At 33.6% G+C, this 17,309-nt stretch overlaps 2 non-coding genes across 2 annotated transcripts; both read right to left on the bottom strand.

The window, feature by feature from the left end:
• Positions 1–2,386: 2,386 nt before the first annotated feature.
• Positions 2,387–2,459, bottom strand: TRNAV-CAC (transfer RNA valine (anticodon CAC)). The gene has a single exon. It is a non-coding gene; the product is annotated as a tRNA-Val (tRNA).
• Positions 2,460–2,524: 65 nt separating this feature from the next.
• TRNAV-CAC (transfer RNA valine (anticodon CAC)) lies at positions 2,525–2,597 on the bottom strand. Its single transcript has one exon. It is a non-coding gene; the product is annotated as a tRNA-Val (tRNA).
• Positions 2,598–17,309: the final 14,712 nt, after the last annotated feature.

Genomic DNA, 17,309 nt, shown 5'->3' with positions numbered 1-17,309 from the left:
TATGAAGCTTAAAGATGAGAGATGAAGCTGACCCTTGTTTCTGTTTCTCGCGTGACCGTTCACATGCCCGCGATAATATCACTTGAACGAGCCTTTGCCTAGAGATTAAGCTGATTTTCCGAATAATCTCGCGATCTGTCAAGGTAGATTTTCTCGCACGAGTTCAGCTTAATCGGAATGTCATGTGACTTTTGCTATCCAATGACAAGCATTTGTTTAGTCGGCGCATGGTCGGTGCTTAATTTGCCTTCGTCTGCTACTCACTCACGCTTGATTTTGAGAGTAAAATTTGACAGAATAGAAAGAACGATGTCTTTGAAAGAAAAAAGAACATGAAAAAACTTTAAAAGGACACGGAAAGAAAGAAACATTTAATATAATTCGCGATTACTGGGGGATTTGGGACAAGTCCAACGTTAATTATATAAAAATGTCTTGGTTTGGACCAAGGCCGAAAAAACAAACGATATGTGTGAGGTTTATCAATTGACTGAAGTTTCAGATATTGAAATTTTTTTCTAGTTATTTTTATCCACTCAATCCATAATCAATATTTAATTCAATCAACTGATTTTACTGTTAATCGATCTAGTCCCTCTAAATTAATTGAAAAAATTACATATCTACGCTTTTTCAAGAACAATTACATTTTCCGAAACATTTTATCATGAATTTAATTATTTTGAATGGAGTACGTGTTGAGGGTACAGTATTGAATATTTGAAATGTTCTACTGGATGTCTAAAAAGAGCAAGCGAACTTTGGCATAACTCGAATGGAAAATGTAAATATTTTATCGTGGATGCCAAACAAGGGTGTTATGCGAATTTATACATTTAATTTCGTATATCGAAATGCTATATTTCTATTGTCGCCTCTATGATGGTGAAGTTGCACTGGAACTTTCATTTTTGTACTTAAGAATTTCTTGGTCATAACTCAGTCTATGGTAATTTTGGCTGAGTGTGTTGCGACGGCTCAGATGACCTATACACTGAAACCACTGGTGATTATAAAATGCCATATATTGGGAAAATAGAGGAAGGAAGGGGGTGTCGGAGTTAAATGTGACCTTCTTGGCATAACTAGTAATGAATGATGTGTTTAACCATATTATTTCCGCGGGAAATGAATATAACAAGTACTGAGAAGTATTTCTGTTTATGTGATCTTTACCCTTTACCACACAGGATAAACTTTGTTGCTTTGTCTTAAGTAGACGACATTCACTGTAAACGACAGTCTTATCAACAACTTAAACAGATACAAACTTCGTTTGGTGCAAACTCGAAAATTTGTCAAGCCAGCGACAATTAAAACTATGTCGGTCAAGGTGCTCGCAAGTTAGTGAGTATCGACACGAAATCCCTTCAAAATAATTGAATTCATGATAACATGTTTTCGGAAAATGTAATTGTTCTTGAAAAAGCGTAGATATGTAATTTTTTCAATTAATTTAGAGGGACTAGATCGATTAACAGTAAAATCAGTTGATTGAATTAAATATTGATTAAGGATTGAGTGGATAGAAATAACTAGGAAAAAATTTCAATATCTGAAACTTCAGTCAATTGATAAACCTCACACATATCGTTTGTTTTTTCGGCCTTGGTCCAAACCAAGACGTTTTTATATAATATCTGTCACTTCAGTCTTAATGTAATTAAATTTTGAATAATTATGTTTGCATTACCGTCATACATTTGCACTCTAAAATATAATGGTGCATTCAAACACCATATATGCTGTTTTTCCCAGTGCCAAAAAAGACATCATTTAGGGTGTACTTTCTATGATCCCCCATTTCTATGATCAATTCACGCCATTTACTTGGATTATTTGCAAGTATTAAGGAAATATTAGGCATTTGAGCACCATTTTCAGTGGCTTTTAACATCTTTTTTAGACAATCTGTTGAACTTCTAATATTACTTAGTTTAATGGTTTTAAAAATAGGGAAAAAGTAAGCTACCTATGTCATATTATTAAACCAAGTGAAGTGAAATAATTGTTAAATATTTATTATAACCACTACACCACAGACACGTGGTAAGTCTAAGCTTTCCAAGAGATCTAGCTAATTCTTATGTTCAATCACGATGGTCAATACATGTATCTACCAGGGCTCGAACCTGGGACTTTCCGCGTGTGAAGCTGACGTGATAACCACCACACTACAGATACGTAGTTACACTGAGTTTTCCAAGAGATCTAGCTAATGCTTATGTCCAATCCCGATGGTCAATACATGTATCTACCAGGGCTGAACCTGGGACCTTCCGCGTGTGAAGCGGGCGTGATAACCACTACACCATAGATACGTGGTAATACTGAGTTTTCCAAGATATATAGCTAATTGTTTTGCCCAATTACGATGGTCAATACATGTATCTACCAAGGCTCGAACCTGGGACCTTCCGCGTGTGAAGCGGGCGTGATAACCACTACACCATAGATACGTGGTAGCACTGAGTTTTCCAAGAGATCTAGCTAATTCTTATGTCCAATCACGATGGTCAATATATGTATCTACCAGGGCTCGAACCTGGGACCTTCCGCTTGTGAAACGGACGTGATAACCACCACACTACAGATACGTAGTAACACTGAGTTTTCCAAGAGATCTAGCTAATTATTATGTCCAATCACGATGGTCAAAGCCGTACTTCTGTAATTAAGTAAAATTAACATACTTAGACTTAATTGTTTTGATCAAGCTGGCCGATAGCACACCCTGAATACTTAATTGTTAATTTAAGATAATTCCGAAAAGTATCTTCGCTGTAGTTTTTAAGTTATCGGTGGGGAAAAATCACGAAAAACCCATGTTAATCTCCATAGGAAATTAGCAAAAGCGGGTGAATATTACTTTAACGTTACAAAACGGTATCAAGTCATATCTACAAGGGCCTACCGGCCCTGTAGAATTATCAAGACAGGGACTTGCAAAACTTAATATGGGAAGCCATTGCAAGGGAAATGAAAATGACAGGTAATTAATATTATATTAAATGATAAAGTCATAAGTAGTAACGCCGCCATTTTGTATGTTTACCTTCTCGGCTTCTCGCACGAGTACCCAAAAGCGCGCTAACTAGAAGCGCCTATGTGAACGATAGGCCTCGCGTAGAGAACAAGCTTACGTTGAAACCGATTTTTTGCACGAGATACAACTTCATACTTCGGAACATACTTTCCGCTTCAGCTAGAGAACCTGGCGCTTGTGTAAACGAGCCTTAAGACTGAAGATATCTTTGGATCTAGTGGTCCAAATGTCCTGAAATCTTAATGAGAGGTGTGATTCAATATATTATATTATATTGAAATGGATTCAAGCTTTTAGCGTGGATAATTATTTTCATAAAAATTAATTTCTAATGTCATGATTGTAAATAAGGCACTTAATGCACAATATTTTTGGTTCTAATGGCCTAAAGGTCCATAAAATTTAATGACGGGGCTGTTTGACAATGGAGATAAGACACTATTTTTGCGCACTGCAGTGCACAATATCCTATAAATTTTCCAGTGAAATAGGGGGTCACTGGACATATATCCAAAAATAAATTCTTATTTCCGGCCCTGTCACTCCGGGTCGCGATTTTCCGGAGTGGCGGGAGTGCTCTCCAAATCAGGAGTAGAAGGGATAAGACACATTAAGTAGTAAAAACATTGTAAATTTGGGAAAATGTAAATGTATAAGTAGGTAGAAAAGGGGCGTTCTAACTCAGTGGTATTCAATGGTATCAATGGTATCACGATGGTATCGACGCCATTTTTTTTTCTGGGCGCCATTTTTTTTCTGGGCGCCATTTTTTTTCTGGGCGCCATTTTTTTTCTGGGCGCCATCTTGTTTTTCTCTGACGTCATCGTTTCTTCTCGGCGCCATTTTATCTCTGACGTCATCGTTTCTTCTCGGCGCCATTTTGTTTTTATTTGGGCGTGAATTTTGAAAATGTTAAGTCTTATCTGACTTCAATCAAAGTTCTTTGCGATATTCAAAATCCCGGACTTCAATCATTTGCTGATAAGGCAAGCAATCAAAGATTAGGTAGATATACTACAGTTATAATATATTAGAAAGTGAACGTCTTATATACTAAGTTACTCTGGGAATGGTGACAGAAGGCATACATTCTGATTAAAACCTTAATATTAATTAATGTATACTATTAATAATAATTGTTTTGACTTAACAGGGTGCAACGCACGCTAACTTAAATAATTGTCGAAGAAAATAATTAATATTAATTTTATTTATTTAAGTATTTAAGAAAAACTGGAAACTCAAAACACTTTCTTCAAAACTTTGACACGAAATTTGAAAATGTTAAGCCTTTGCGGGGTAATTTAAATCCCGGGGTACAAAACCAAACCAAACCTAACCTATTCTAAGCCTTTAGCACTGCGAATACTCTATTTAAATCTCTACACTTGATCCCTAAGTTGTTTTTTTTTCAAATCTCGCGCCAAAGCGGAAATGTGATCGGAATGCCGGCTGTCTGTCCAAAAAGTTTGTTTAAGAGACTCTAGTCGAACTTAGGTAGAAAGATGGTTGAACTTGTTGATAAATGACTAAAATGTGGTTGAAAGTGTCGTTAAATGACTAAAATGTGGTTGACAGTGTCGTTAAATGACTAATACATGATAGAAAATGTCGTTAAATTACTGAAAAGCGGTTAGAGGTGTTGTTAAATGGGTAAAATTTGGTTGAAAGTGTTGTTAAATGACTAAATCGTGCGTGAAAGTGCTGTTAAATGAATAAAAAGTCGTTGAAAGGGTTGAGAAAAAGATGGATGAACTTGTTGATAAATGACAAAAATGTGGTTGAAAGTGTCGCTAAATGACTAAAATGTGGTTGAAAGTGTCGTTAAATGACTAAAATGTGGTTGAAAGTGTCGTTAAATGACTAGAATGTGGTTGAAAGTGTCGTTAAATGACTAATACATGATAGAAAATGTCGTTAAGTTACTGAAAAGCGGTTGGAGGTGTTGTTAAATGGGTAAAATTTGGTTGAAAGTGTTGTTAAATGACTAAATCGTGCGTGAAAGTGCTGTTAAATGAATAAAAAGTCGTTGAAAGGGTTGAGAAAAAGATGGATGAACTTGTTGATAAATGACTAAAATGTGGTTGAAAGTGTCGTTAAATGACTAATACATGAGCGACAGTGTCGTTAAATTACTAACACATTAATGGAAACTTCGTTAAATGACTATTTATTTAAGTGGGTGTTACTTGTCTCCGAAACAAAACATACGAATAATAAGAAAACTTGGTACGAACTGTTTGTAAATATAAGTTAAAAGCTGAATATTAAGCCTCCGATCTCTGTTTACAGTATATGGTAGCAGATATGCAATATTTCACCAATAAAATAAATTCAACTTACCATTTAAAACCATTCCGGAGGAGAATTAAAATGTTTAGACTGGTTTACATGTGGTGGTGGTTTGAAATATCTAGAAATGTGAATGGACACGTTGCCGGCGATAAAAAAGAACCGATATGAAATATGGAATCTTTTATCGATAAGATATGTTTCCACGTGGTAGGAAACGCACTGAATAAGAAGTGGTTCTATGGATAATCGGAGGTGTCCAATTTATCCATATGTTCCTTAAAATCCCGATATACATCCTCAGTTTGGATAGAATACAATAAGGAATCTTACTATGCGTATTTTCGTGTGCGTTAAAAAGACTTTGGGCAAATCAAATTCGATACATTTAAATTGAAAATATGTCATTTAGGCAATATGACCGCCAGGCTTCAGCGCCTGTGAAGGTACAACTTCTTAGCTGTGTATAGCATTGCTGCATTCACGGAAAACCACCCAACAGTAAAATAGTTCCATCTTCCGAGCATGTTTGAGCTAACTTCCCATCAACTATTAAACTAAACAAATTTGTATTTTTTAATTCTTGTATTCGAAATTCTCTATAGAATAACATTTCTGCAATTCTTTTGGAAGGAAGTTTTGCTGTTCTCGAGTGTGCAACTGCTCCAGCTTTTTTAAAAAGCCTTTCCACTCTTCCAGGCGTTGCAGGAATTTGTAAATAAATAAGGGATAGCTCAGAAAGTCTATGATTACATGAGAAAGTTATATTACTTGATTACGTAGACTTCTTTGTATTTACACCAGAATTCCAATGGGTTGTCCGCAATTTTCACAGTGCTCATGTCATGAGCCATATACTGGTCTACTTCATGAATGTCAAACGTTTCTCATTTCTTCGGAATCCTAGTGCTTATATATGCAAAAACAAACTTTTCAGAGGCTGGTTTCATGACTGTCCCTTGATGCTGTTGGCTCGTAATCGTTCAATGTTTTGGTTTGTTTTTTTCTGTCGAATGAATATATCTAATGTGTTTCTGAGCATTTCCATAGCATGGCGCTCTTTTCTTAAACTTAATTGTTCGGCAATTGCACCTAAAAATTTTAAAATTGGTATTAGTATAACTACTAGGTAAGAAATTCATGAAAACGCAAATTTTGTATCTCACGCATGCAAAAATAGCGTTTTCATGAATTTAACAATGCACAAGGATCACTTTACTAGTCAAAAAATCTGTTCTTTGTTTTACGATGCAATATTGCCGCAATAAGGTAACAGTCATGATCCATTAACGGTTTTTAACAGCTCTTGGGCAAGGCTAGCTTAAAGTTCTATTAGATATACAGGTGTAATTTCCTGAATTTTTAAAATTGTGTCAGTAATGACTGGGATTGTATAACACGGTGTTACGCCATCACTTTGTAAAATATCTGTGGTTAGTTGCGCAGGCTTCAGTAGTGCCAAAACCTCTCTCATTAATGTTCTAAAGTTATAAAATTTGAAATATGTAGGCACTTACAAATATTTTAAAACAATATTAATATGATGTACCGATTTATATCGCTTGGTGGTGAGAGCCTTACATCTCTTCTAGCATAAGCTTGCAACATTATTTGCTGCGTTGCCAAGAATACTTTTTCCTATAGTAAAATTTTGTTTATATCATTTACTTTTTAATTGGCAAAATTTCTTTACATCTTGTAGTAGCTGAATAGCAAATAAAACAGAATTCTAGCGAGTTATCACGGAAAGAATCAAGTCTCTTTTAATTTTTGCACGAAGTTGATGAGTCAGGGGAAATTTAACTCCTGCAAGTAATTTTTAGAACTTACGGCAGTAATATGTAGATCTTCTGAAAATAACTATGATTTTGTTATATACTGAACTTGTAGTATTATCGTTCTTAATAGCATCGTTGATTGCCAGCTAAATTTTTTGAACGGTACATCCTAATTCTTCTCCCACTAATTCTGTGAGGTCTGGTTCAAAGACTAAAATTAAATAAATTAAATTGAGTTTAATATAAAATGAACCATTTTCTCTCAAAAAAGGGTAACCTCTCTCAGGAACATAACATTCCCAAGTCTAACCTCACACTTCAAAAATAAATACCATCATCGTTATTTCCATCTATTTCCTCAATTAATGCATCTTCATCTTCATCATCTGAGTTTAGTTAATCACAGTCTATTCCAATATTTATCCAAGAATCGTAAATTGCGTGTTCATCTTCTGTAACAGCAAATGCTTCGGTGATATTGCTAGCATTTTCTGCATTATCTTTCCCACCTAAGAAAAATATTATAATTTAACTAATTTACTATGTATTTACCTGTATTGGTCTAATGGAAACATCTTGCAAAATCTTTTCCACCTGCTTTTTAATGTTTTCACCTTTGTGTCTATCATTAAAGGCCTTAAATCCTATAGTTCTTGCTTCAAGATTAAAATGGTCATCAACATAATGGGACCTAACTCCAATGACTCCTTCCCTATTTCGAGTAGACCAAATGTCTAATGAAAGATGAATGCGACCATTCTTTGTTTTTGAAAGTTTTCCTTAAATTGGGAATTACACGAGTTTCAAAGCTTTTTGTTAAGTTTCGGGTTAAGGTTCTTCTTGATATAAAGTCTATTCCTGGTGCCATACTATTGATAAGAAGTCTAAAACCCGATTGCTTTGGTAAAGTTTAACGGTGAGCCATCTAAACACACCATGTCCAAAAGGCCTCGTTCAAAATTTTTTAATACTATACTGTTTGACCGAAATTTTGAAACTTTTGTTGGAATAAGAAACTTGTCTAAAGAACCTTTCTGAGATTCATCTAAGGTGGTTTTCCGTTTACAGATGTAAACCCATTTGGCAGTTGGATGTTGACTCTTAAATACAAAAAATCATTGATTTAGTTTTCTTCAAACTAGATGTGCACTCCGATGCGATCTGCTCTCCACCCTAGTCATGTTCCCTATTGAAAAAGGTATATTTAAAAGGTAAAAGGGGCGATGCTTCAAGTGAATCAAGATCGATTTAACTCTTCAAGGCGTCTAAGGGACATTCGGTTTATATCTTGAAAGACAATACCTCTTTTACAAACTCAATTTCTTTCTTTAAGTGTAAGAGGGGCAAAAAATTAAAAATATTTATTTCCGTGTGTCTTTTAAATTTTGAAATTGTTTTACCGCTGCTACTCTAAAAGTCAATTGAAAACCTTACCCCGCATTCTTTATGCTTGCAAACAAAGTCCCTGATTCCTTCTTTATTCTTCAGAAGATCCATTGTTAGCGTTTCTTTTCCTTCTATATCTGCAACTGCTTTGGCGGGACTCTAAAGTAAGCTTCTTAGACCATTCTGGAGCGCGACGTGCAATATATGTACCTGTAGCTGTATACCCTCCTAATTTTATGTAACATTTAAATATTTTGCAAAAGTTCAATGTTTATTGAAAACTGAAATAGTTGAAAATGTGTCCGAGTGGGGACCACCTCTGATAGAACAAAACTAAAGTTGCATAGATTTTCGAAGGCTTCTTAGACCATTCTTGAGTGCGACGTGCAATATATGTATCTGTAACTGTATACCTCTTAATTTTATAAAACATTCAAATATTTTCCAAAAGTTCAATGTTTATTGAAAACTGAAATAGCTGAGAATGTGTCCAAGTGAGGACCACCTCTGATAGAATAAAACCAAAGTAACATAGATTTTCGAAGGCTTCTTAGACCATTCTTGAGTGCGACGTGCAATATTGCATCCCCTCTTAATTTTATATAACATTCAAATATTTTCCAAAAGTTCAATGTTTATTTGCAACTGAAATAGTTGAAAATGTGTCCGAGTGGGAACCACCTCTGATAGAATAAAACCAAAGTTGCATAGATTTTCGAAGGCTTCTTAGACCATTCTTGAGTGCGACGTGCAATATTGCATACCCTCTTAATTTTATATAAAATTCAAATATTTTCCAAAAGTTCAATGTTTATTTACAACTGAAATAGTTGAAAATGTGTCCGAGTGGGAACCACCTCTGATAGAATAAAACCAAAGTTGCATAGATTTTTGAAAGCTTCTTAGACCATTCTTGAGCGCGACGTGCAATATATGTATCTGTAGATGTATACCCTCTTAATTTTATGTAACATTTAAATATTTTGCAAAAGTTCAATGTACATTGAAAACTGAAATAGTTCAAAAAGTGTCCGAGTGGGAACCACCTCTGATAGAATAAAACAAAAGTTGCATAGATTTTCGAAGGCTTCTTGGACTATTCTTAAGTGCGACGTGCAATATTGCATACCCTCTTAATTTTATATAACATTCAAATATTTTCCAAAAGTTCAATGTTTATTTGCAATTGAAATAGTTGAAAATGTGTCCGAGTGGGAACCACCTCTGATAGAATAAAACCAAAGTTGCATAGATTTTCGAAGGCTTCTTAGACCATTCTTGAGTGCGACGTGCAATATTGCATACCCTCTTAATTTTATATAAAATTCAAATATTTTCCAAAAGTTCAATGTTTATTTACAACTGAAATAGTTGAAAATGTGTCCGAGTGGGAACCACCTCTGATAGAATAAAACCAAAGTTGCATAGATTTTTGAAAGCTTCTTAGACCATTCTTGAGCGCGACGTGCAATATATGTATCTGTAGATGTATACCCTCTTAATTTTATGTAACATTTAAATATTTTGCAAAAGTTCAATGTACATTGAAAACTGAAATAGTTCAAAAAGTGTCCGAGTGGGAACCACCTCTGATAGAATAAAACAAAAGTTGCATAGATTTTCGAAGGCTTCTTGGACTATTCTTAAGTGTGACGTGCAATATTGCATACCCTCTTAATTTTATATAACATTCAAATACTTTCCAAAAGTTCAATGTTTATTGAAAACTGAAATAGTTGAGAATGTGTCCGAGTCGGGACCGCCTCTGATAGAACAAAACTATGGTTGCATAGAGTTTCGAACGCTTCTTAGACCATTCTTGAGCGCGACGTGCAATATATGTATCTGTAACTGTATACCCTCCTAATTTTATGTAACATTTTAATATTTTGCAAAAGTTCAATGTACATTGAAAACTGAAATAGTTGAGAATGTGTCCGAGTCGGAACCACCTCTGATAGAACAAAACCAAAGTTGCATAGATTTTCGAAGGCTAATCAGACCATTCTTGAGAACGACGTGCAATATATGTAACTGTAACTGTATACCTCTTAATTTTGTATAACATTCAAATATATTCCAAAAGTTCAATGTTTATTGAAAACTGAAATAATTGAGAATGTGTCCGAGTCGGGACCACCTCTGATAGAACAAAACTAAAGTTGCATAGATTTTCGAAGGCTTGTTAGACCATTCTTGAGTGCGACGTGCAATATATGTATCTTTAACTGTATACCTCTTAATTTTATATAACATTCAAAAACTTTCCAAAAGTTCAATGTTTATTGAAAACTGAAATAGTTGAGAATGTGTCCTTGTGGGGACCACTTCTTATGGAACAAAAACAAAGTTGCATAGATTTTCGAAGGCTTCTTAGACCATTCTCTAGTGCGACGTGCAGTATTGCATACCCTCCTTATTTTATGTAACATTTAAATATTTTGCAAATGTTCAATGTACATTGGAAACTGAAATAGTTGAAATTGTGTCCGAGTCGGGACCACCTTAGATAAAACAAAACCAAAGTTGCATAGATTTTCGAAGGCTTCTTAGACCATTCTTTAGTTCGATGTGCAATATTGCATACCCTCTCAATTTTATATAACATACAAATACATTCCAAAAGTTCAATGTTTATTGAAAACTGAAATAGTTGAGAATGTGTCCGAGTCGGGACCACCTCTGATAGAACAAAACTATAGTTGCATAGATTTTCGAACGCTTCTTTGACCATTCTTGAGTGCGACGTGCATTATATGTAACTGTAACTATATACCTCGTAATTTTTATAACATTCATATATTTTCCAAAAGTTCAATATATATTGAAAACTGAAATAGTTGAGAATGTGTCCGAGTCGGGACCACCTCTGATAGATCAAAACTAAAGTTTCATAGATTTTCGAAGGCTAATTAGACCATTCTTGAGTACAACGTGCAATATTGCATACCCTCTCAATTTTATGTAAAATTTAAATATTTTGCAAAAGTTCAATGTACATTGAAAACTGAAATAGTTGAGAATGTGTCCGAGTCGGAACCACCTCTGATAGAACAAAACGAAAGTTGCATAGATTTTCGAAGGCTAATCAGACCATTCTTGAGAACGACGTGCAATATATGTAACTGTAACTGTATACCTCTTAATTTTATATAACATTCAAATATATTCCAAAAGTTCAATGTTTATTGAAAACTGAAATAGTTGAGAATGTGTCCGAGTCGGGACCACTTCTGATAGAATAAAACGAAAGTTGCATAGATTTTCGAAGGCTAATTAGACCATTCTTGTGTGCGACGTGCAATATTGCATACCCTCTTAATTTTATATAACATTCAAATATATTCCAAAAGTTCAATGTTTATTAAAAACTGAAATAGTTGAGCATGTGCCCGAGTCGAAACCATCTCTGATAGAACAAAACCATAAATGACTTCGAACGCTACACTTATTTTGATTGACTAAACGATAAAACTTTCTTAGCTAGGCCCAAAAGAAGGCAATAATCATGTCGCGTAGTTCATAGAAAGATGCATTTGCTCCTAGTTCAAAAACTGTTGCACAAGTATATTAGCACCATAAGATCCAAATTGCAAAACCTAAGACTCCAATCCCGCGAAATATTAGTTTCTGGGCGTGAATTTGAGCTCAACAACGATGGAAGGGCTCATAGTGGAAGGGAAGCAGTCGGGGTTGATCTCATGGCCCCCGTGATACCAATGCAGGCTAGCCTTTGAAGCTTGCGCAGGTCAACCTGCACCGTTCTGAGCCGTCATAGGTCTAATGATCCCAGTATAGAGCCAGTGTAAGGTCTTGTGGTTGAGGCCCCAAGTCTGGCCGACAGAGCTCCTGGTACTCCTGAAAAGCATTTTGGCCTTCTTGATGTACCGATCAAGATGCGGCTTCCATGTAAGTCTGCAATCAAAAGTCACCCCCAGGAAATTTCACCTCGGAGGACTTTGTCAGGACCTGGCCAAAAAAGTGATATCATTGAACAGTTCCTTAGTATTCTTCCTCGTAAAAGGAAAAAGGACAGTTTTGTCTGGATAAACAGTGAGGGTGACCACCTGGCACCATTGCTCCACGTTAGAGAGAGCAGAGCTCATAAGCGTGGCGATAGTAGCCGGGAACTTTCCGGTAAAAACTATCGCCACATGGTCCACATACCCGAAGCAGCGGCAGCCCCCAACACCTCCGAGCCTCCCCAAGAGCTCGTCTACCACAAGGCACCACAACAGGGGGGAAAGAACCCCACCCTGAGGGCAGCCCCTGCTCGTGGTCACCCCCAGAGATTCCTCAAGGAAGGTAAGCATGGACTTGATCCAACGGCCAAGAGTAATAACCGAGCTGGACACCTTATCAAAGGCCCCTTCAATATCGAGGAAGACGGCCCGTGAGATTTCCTGAAACTCGAATGCCCTATCCAGGCAATTCGTGAGGCCGTGAAGGACCCTCTCTATGGATTTGCCTATTTGATAGGCAAATTGTGAAGAAGAGAGAGGAGTTACCGAGAGTACCTCTCCTCTAATGTACCTGTCCACCATCTTCTCCAAAATTTTGAGGAAGAAGGAGGTCAGGCATATTTGTCTAAATGCCTTCGCCTCGAGATAGGAGACTTAACCGGGATTGTGAATAAAGATGACCCTAGAGCGCTTCTAGTCACGACGAATGTGACCGAGATCCTCCCCCACCAGGATCACTAGAACACTCATCGTCTGGACCCCGAAGGGTCGCATCCGATTCTTCCAGTAGGGTGGACTCGTCCATGGAAGATAACTCTTCCGAATGAGCCCCTCCATCCCCCTCTGTACCTAATGCGACACAATGAGCTCTAGAGCAAGATCTCTCAGCTCGCTGGTCCCGTCCACTGCCGTAGACTCAGCTGCAGCGTTGGCGTTGTTTCGGTGGGCTGCAGGATCTTGAAAGTACCCTTAAACACTCCAGTAAAGCCCACAAGACCAGCGTTCTTAATGGCATCCAAAGAGGAACCATCAATGAACAGTACCCAGTACCGTACGGCACGATCCACGTACGTCCGGATACACCTCCAACGTTCAGTGGCAAAGCCACTGTTGAGGACCTTCAGGCGCCGGAACAGCACCGTTGATTCCTTTGTGATATGGTCCCTGGTTCGGAACATCAGCTTAAACCTTCGCCAACATTATTAATACAGGCCGGAGAGCGCTATCTCGGGGAAGGGGTAAAGGCGTATATGGGCACCACTCATAGATGGCGCTTTTCAGAACCTCAAATCTCTAAATTACCCGCGAATTTTTAAACCCAGCAAAACTTTGAGATTAAGGGTTTAGCTTAGATAATTGAATATCACGAATTATTAGAATCTCAGGGAACTGTTTGTACTTCTAAATTTAAAATTACGTTTCTTTATCACATAGGAATGTTACAACATGAAATATTTTATCACATTTTAAAACTAAGAATAGAACAGTCACATATTAAAAATAGAAATAAAATAGCGTCACGTTTTAAAAATACGACTAAAATAGTATCACATTATAATAACGTAAATAAAATAGTGCCACATTTAAAAACGTAAATAAAATAGTGCCACATTTAAAAAACGTAAATAAAATAGTGCCACATTTTAAAAACATAAATTAGTGCCACATATTAAAAACAAAAATAAAATATTGCCACATTTTTAAAATAAGAATAGAATATTGCCACATTTTAAAAATAGGAATAAAATATTGCCACATTTAAAAATAGGTATATAATTGTTTTAATGTGGCACTATATTATTCGTAGTTTTAATGTGGTAATATATTATTCCTAGTTTTAAAATGTTTTACAACAATCTGAATCAGTTTTGTTTGAATTAGGTAAAAAAATAATATTCTCTTGTAACATTCCTATTTTTAAAATGAGATAAAATAATAAACCTTCTAGATTACGTTTTTTTATCACATAGGAATGTTACAACATGAAATATTTTATCACATTTTAAAACTAAGAATAGAACAGTCACATATTAAAAATAGAAATAAAATAGCGTCACGTTTTAAAAATACGACTAAAATAGTATCACATTATAATAACGTAAATAAAATAGTGCCACATTTAAAAACGTAAATAAAATAGTGCCACATTTAAAAAACGTAAATAAAATAGTGCCACATTTTAAAAACAAAAATAAAATATTGCCACATTTTTAAAATAAGAATAGAATATTGCCACATTTTAAAAATAGGAATAAAATATTGCCACATTTAAAAATAGGTATATAATTGTTTTAATGTGGCACTATATTATTCGTAGTTTTAATGTGGTAATATATTATTCCTAGTTTTAAAATGTTTTACAACAATCTGAATCAGTTTTGTTTGAATTAAGTAAAAAAAATAATATTCTCTTGTAACATTCCTATTTTTAAAATGAGATAAAATAATAAACCTTCTAGATTACGTTTTTTTATCACATAGGAATGTTACAACATGAAATATTTTATCACATTTTAAAACTAAGAATAGAACAGTCACATATTAAAAATAGAAATAAAATAGCGTCACGTTTTAAAAATACGACTAAAATAGTATCACATTATAATAACGTAAATAAAATAGTGCCACATTTAAAAACGTAAATAAAATAGTGCCACATTTAAAAAACGTAAATAAAATAGTGCCACATTTTAAAAACATAAATTAGTGCCACATATTAAAAACAAAAATAAAATATTGCCACATTTTTAAAATAAGAATAGAATATTGCCACATTTTAAAAATAGGAATAAAATATTGCCACATTTAAAAATAGGTATATAATTGTTTTAATGTGGCACTATATTATTCGTAGTTTTAATGTGGTAATATATTATTCCTAGTTTTAAAATGTTTTACAACAATCTGAATCAGTTTTGTTTGAATTAGGTAAAAAAAATAATATTCTCTTGTAACATTCCTATTTTTAAAATGAGATAAAATAATAAACCTTCTAGATTACGTTTTTTTATCACATAGGAATGTTACAACATGAAATATTTTATCACATTTTAAAACTAAGAATAGAACAGTCACATATTAAAAATAGAAATAAAATAGCGTCACGTTTTAAAAATACGACTAAAATAGTATCACATTATAATAACGTAAATAAAATAGTGCCACATTTAAAAACGTAAATAAAATAGTGCCACATTTAAAAAACGTAAATAAAATAGTGCCACATTTTAAAAACAAAAATAAAATATTGCCACATTTTTAAAATAAGAATAGAATATTGCCACATTTTAAAAATAGGAATAAAATATTGCCACATTTAAAAATAGGTATATAATTGTTTTAATGTGGCACTATATTATTCGTAGTTTTAATGTGGTAATATATTATTCCTAGTTTTAAAATGTTTTACAACAATCTGAATCAGTTTTGTTTGAATTAAGTAAAAAAAATAATATTCTCTTGTAACATTCCTATTTTTAAAATGAGATAAAATAATAAACCTTCTAGATTACGTTTTTTTATCACATAGGAATGTTACAACATGAAATATTTTATCACATTTTAAAACTAAGAATAGAACAGTCACATATTAAAAATAGAAATAAAATAGCATCACGTTTTAAAAATACGACTAAAATAGTATCACATTATAATAACGTAAATAAAATAGTGCCACATTTAAAAACGTAAATAAAATAGTGCCACATTTAAAAAACGTAAATAAAATAGTGCCACATTTTAAAAACATAAATTAGTGCCACATTTTAAAAACAAAAATAAAATATTGCCACATTTTTAAAATAAGAATAGAATATTGCCACATTTTAAAAATAGGAATAAAATATTGCCACATTTAAAAATAGGTATATAATTGTTTTAATGTGGCACTATATTATTCGTAGTTTTAATGTGGTAATATATTATTCCTAGTTTTAAAATGTTTTACAACAATCTGAATCAGTTTTGTTTGAATTAGGTAAAAAAAATAATATTCTCTTGTAACATTCCTATTTTTAAAATGAGATAAAATAATAAACCTTCTAGATTACGTTTTTTTATCACATAGGAATGTTACAACATGAAATATTTTATCACATTTTAAAACTAAGAATAGAACAGTCACATATTAAAAATAGAAATAAAATAGCATCACGTTTTAAAAATACGACTAAAATAGTATCACATTATAATAACGTAAATAAAATAGTGCCACATTTAAAAACGTAAATAAAATAGTGCCACATTTAAAAAACGTAAATAAAATAGTGCCACATTTTAAAAACATAAATTAGTGCCACATTTTAAAAACAAAAATAAAATATTGCCACATTTTTAAAATAAGAATAGAATATTGCCACATTTTAAAAATAGGAATAAAATATTGCCACATTTAAAAATAGGTATATAATTGTTTTAATGTGGCACTATATTATTCGTAGTTTTAATGTGGTAATATATTATTCCTAGTTTTAAAATGTTTTACAACAATCTGAATCAGCTTTGTTTGAATTAGGTAAAAAAAATAATATTCTCTTGTAACATTCCTATTTTTAAAATGAGATAAAATAATAAACCTTCTAGATTACGTTTTTTTATCACATAGGAATGTTACAACATGAAATATTTTATCACATTTTAAAACTAAGAATAGAACAGTCACATATTAAAAATAGAAATAAAATAGCGTCACGTTTTAAAAATACGACTAAAATAGTATCACATTATAATAACGTAAATAAAATAGTGCCACATTTAAAAACGTAAATAAAATAGTGCCACATTTAAAAAACGTAAATAAAATAGTGCCACATTTTAAAAACATAAATTAGTGCCACATTTTAAAAA

This window comes from Phalangium opilio, unplaced genomic scaffold (genome assembly GCF_054372755.1).
Source record: "Phalangium opilio isolate 3A_F unplaced genomic scaffold, DU_Popi_V2 ptg000032l_1, whole genome shotgun sequence".
Classification (NCBI taxonomy): Eukaryota; Metazoa; Arthropoda; class Arachnida; order Opiliones; family Phalangiidae; genus Phalangium; species Phalangium opilio.
The sequence above is the reverse complement of the archived record's forward strand: the minus strand, read 5'-3'. Positions and strand labels throughout refer to the sequence as shown.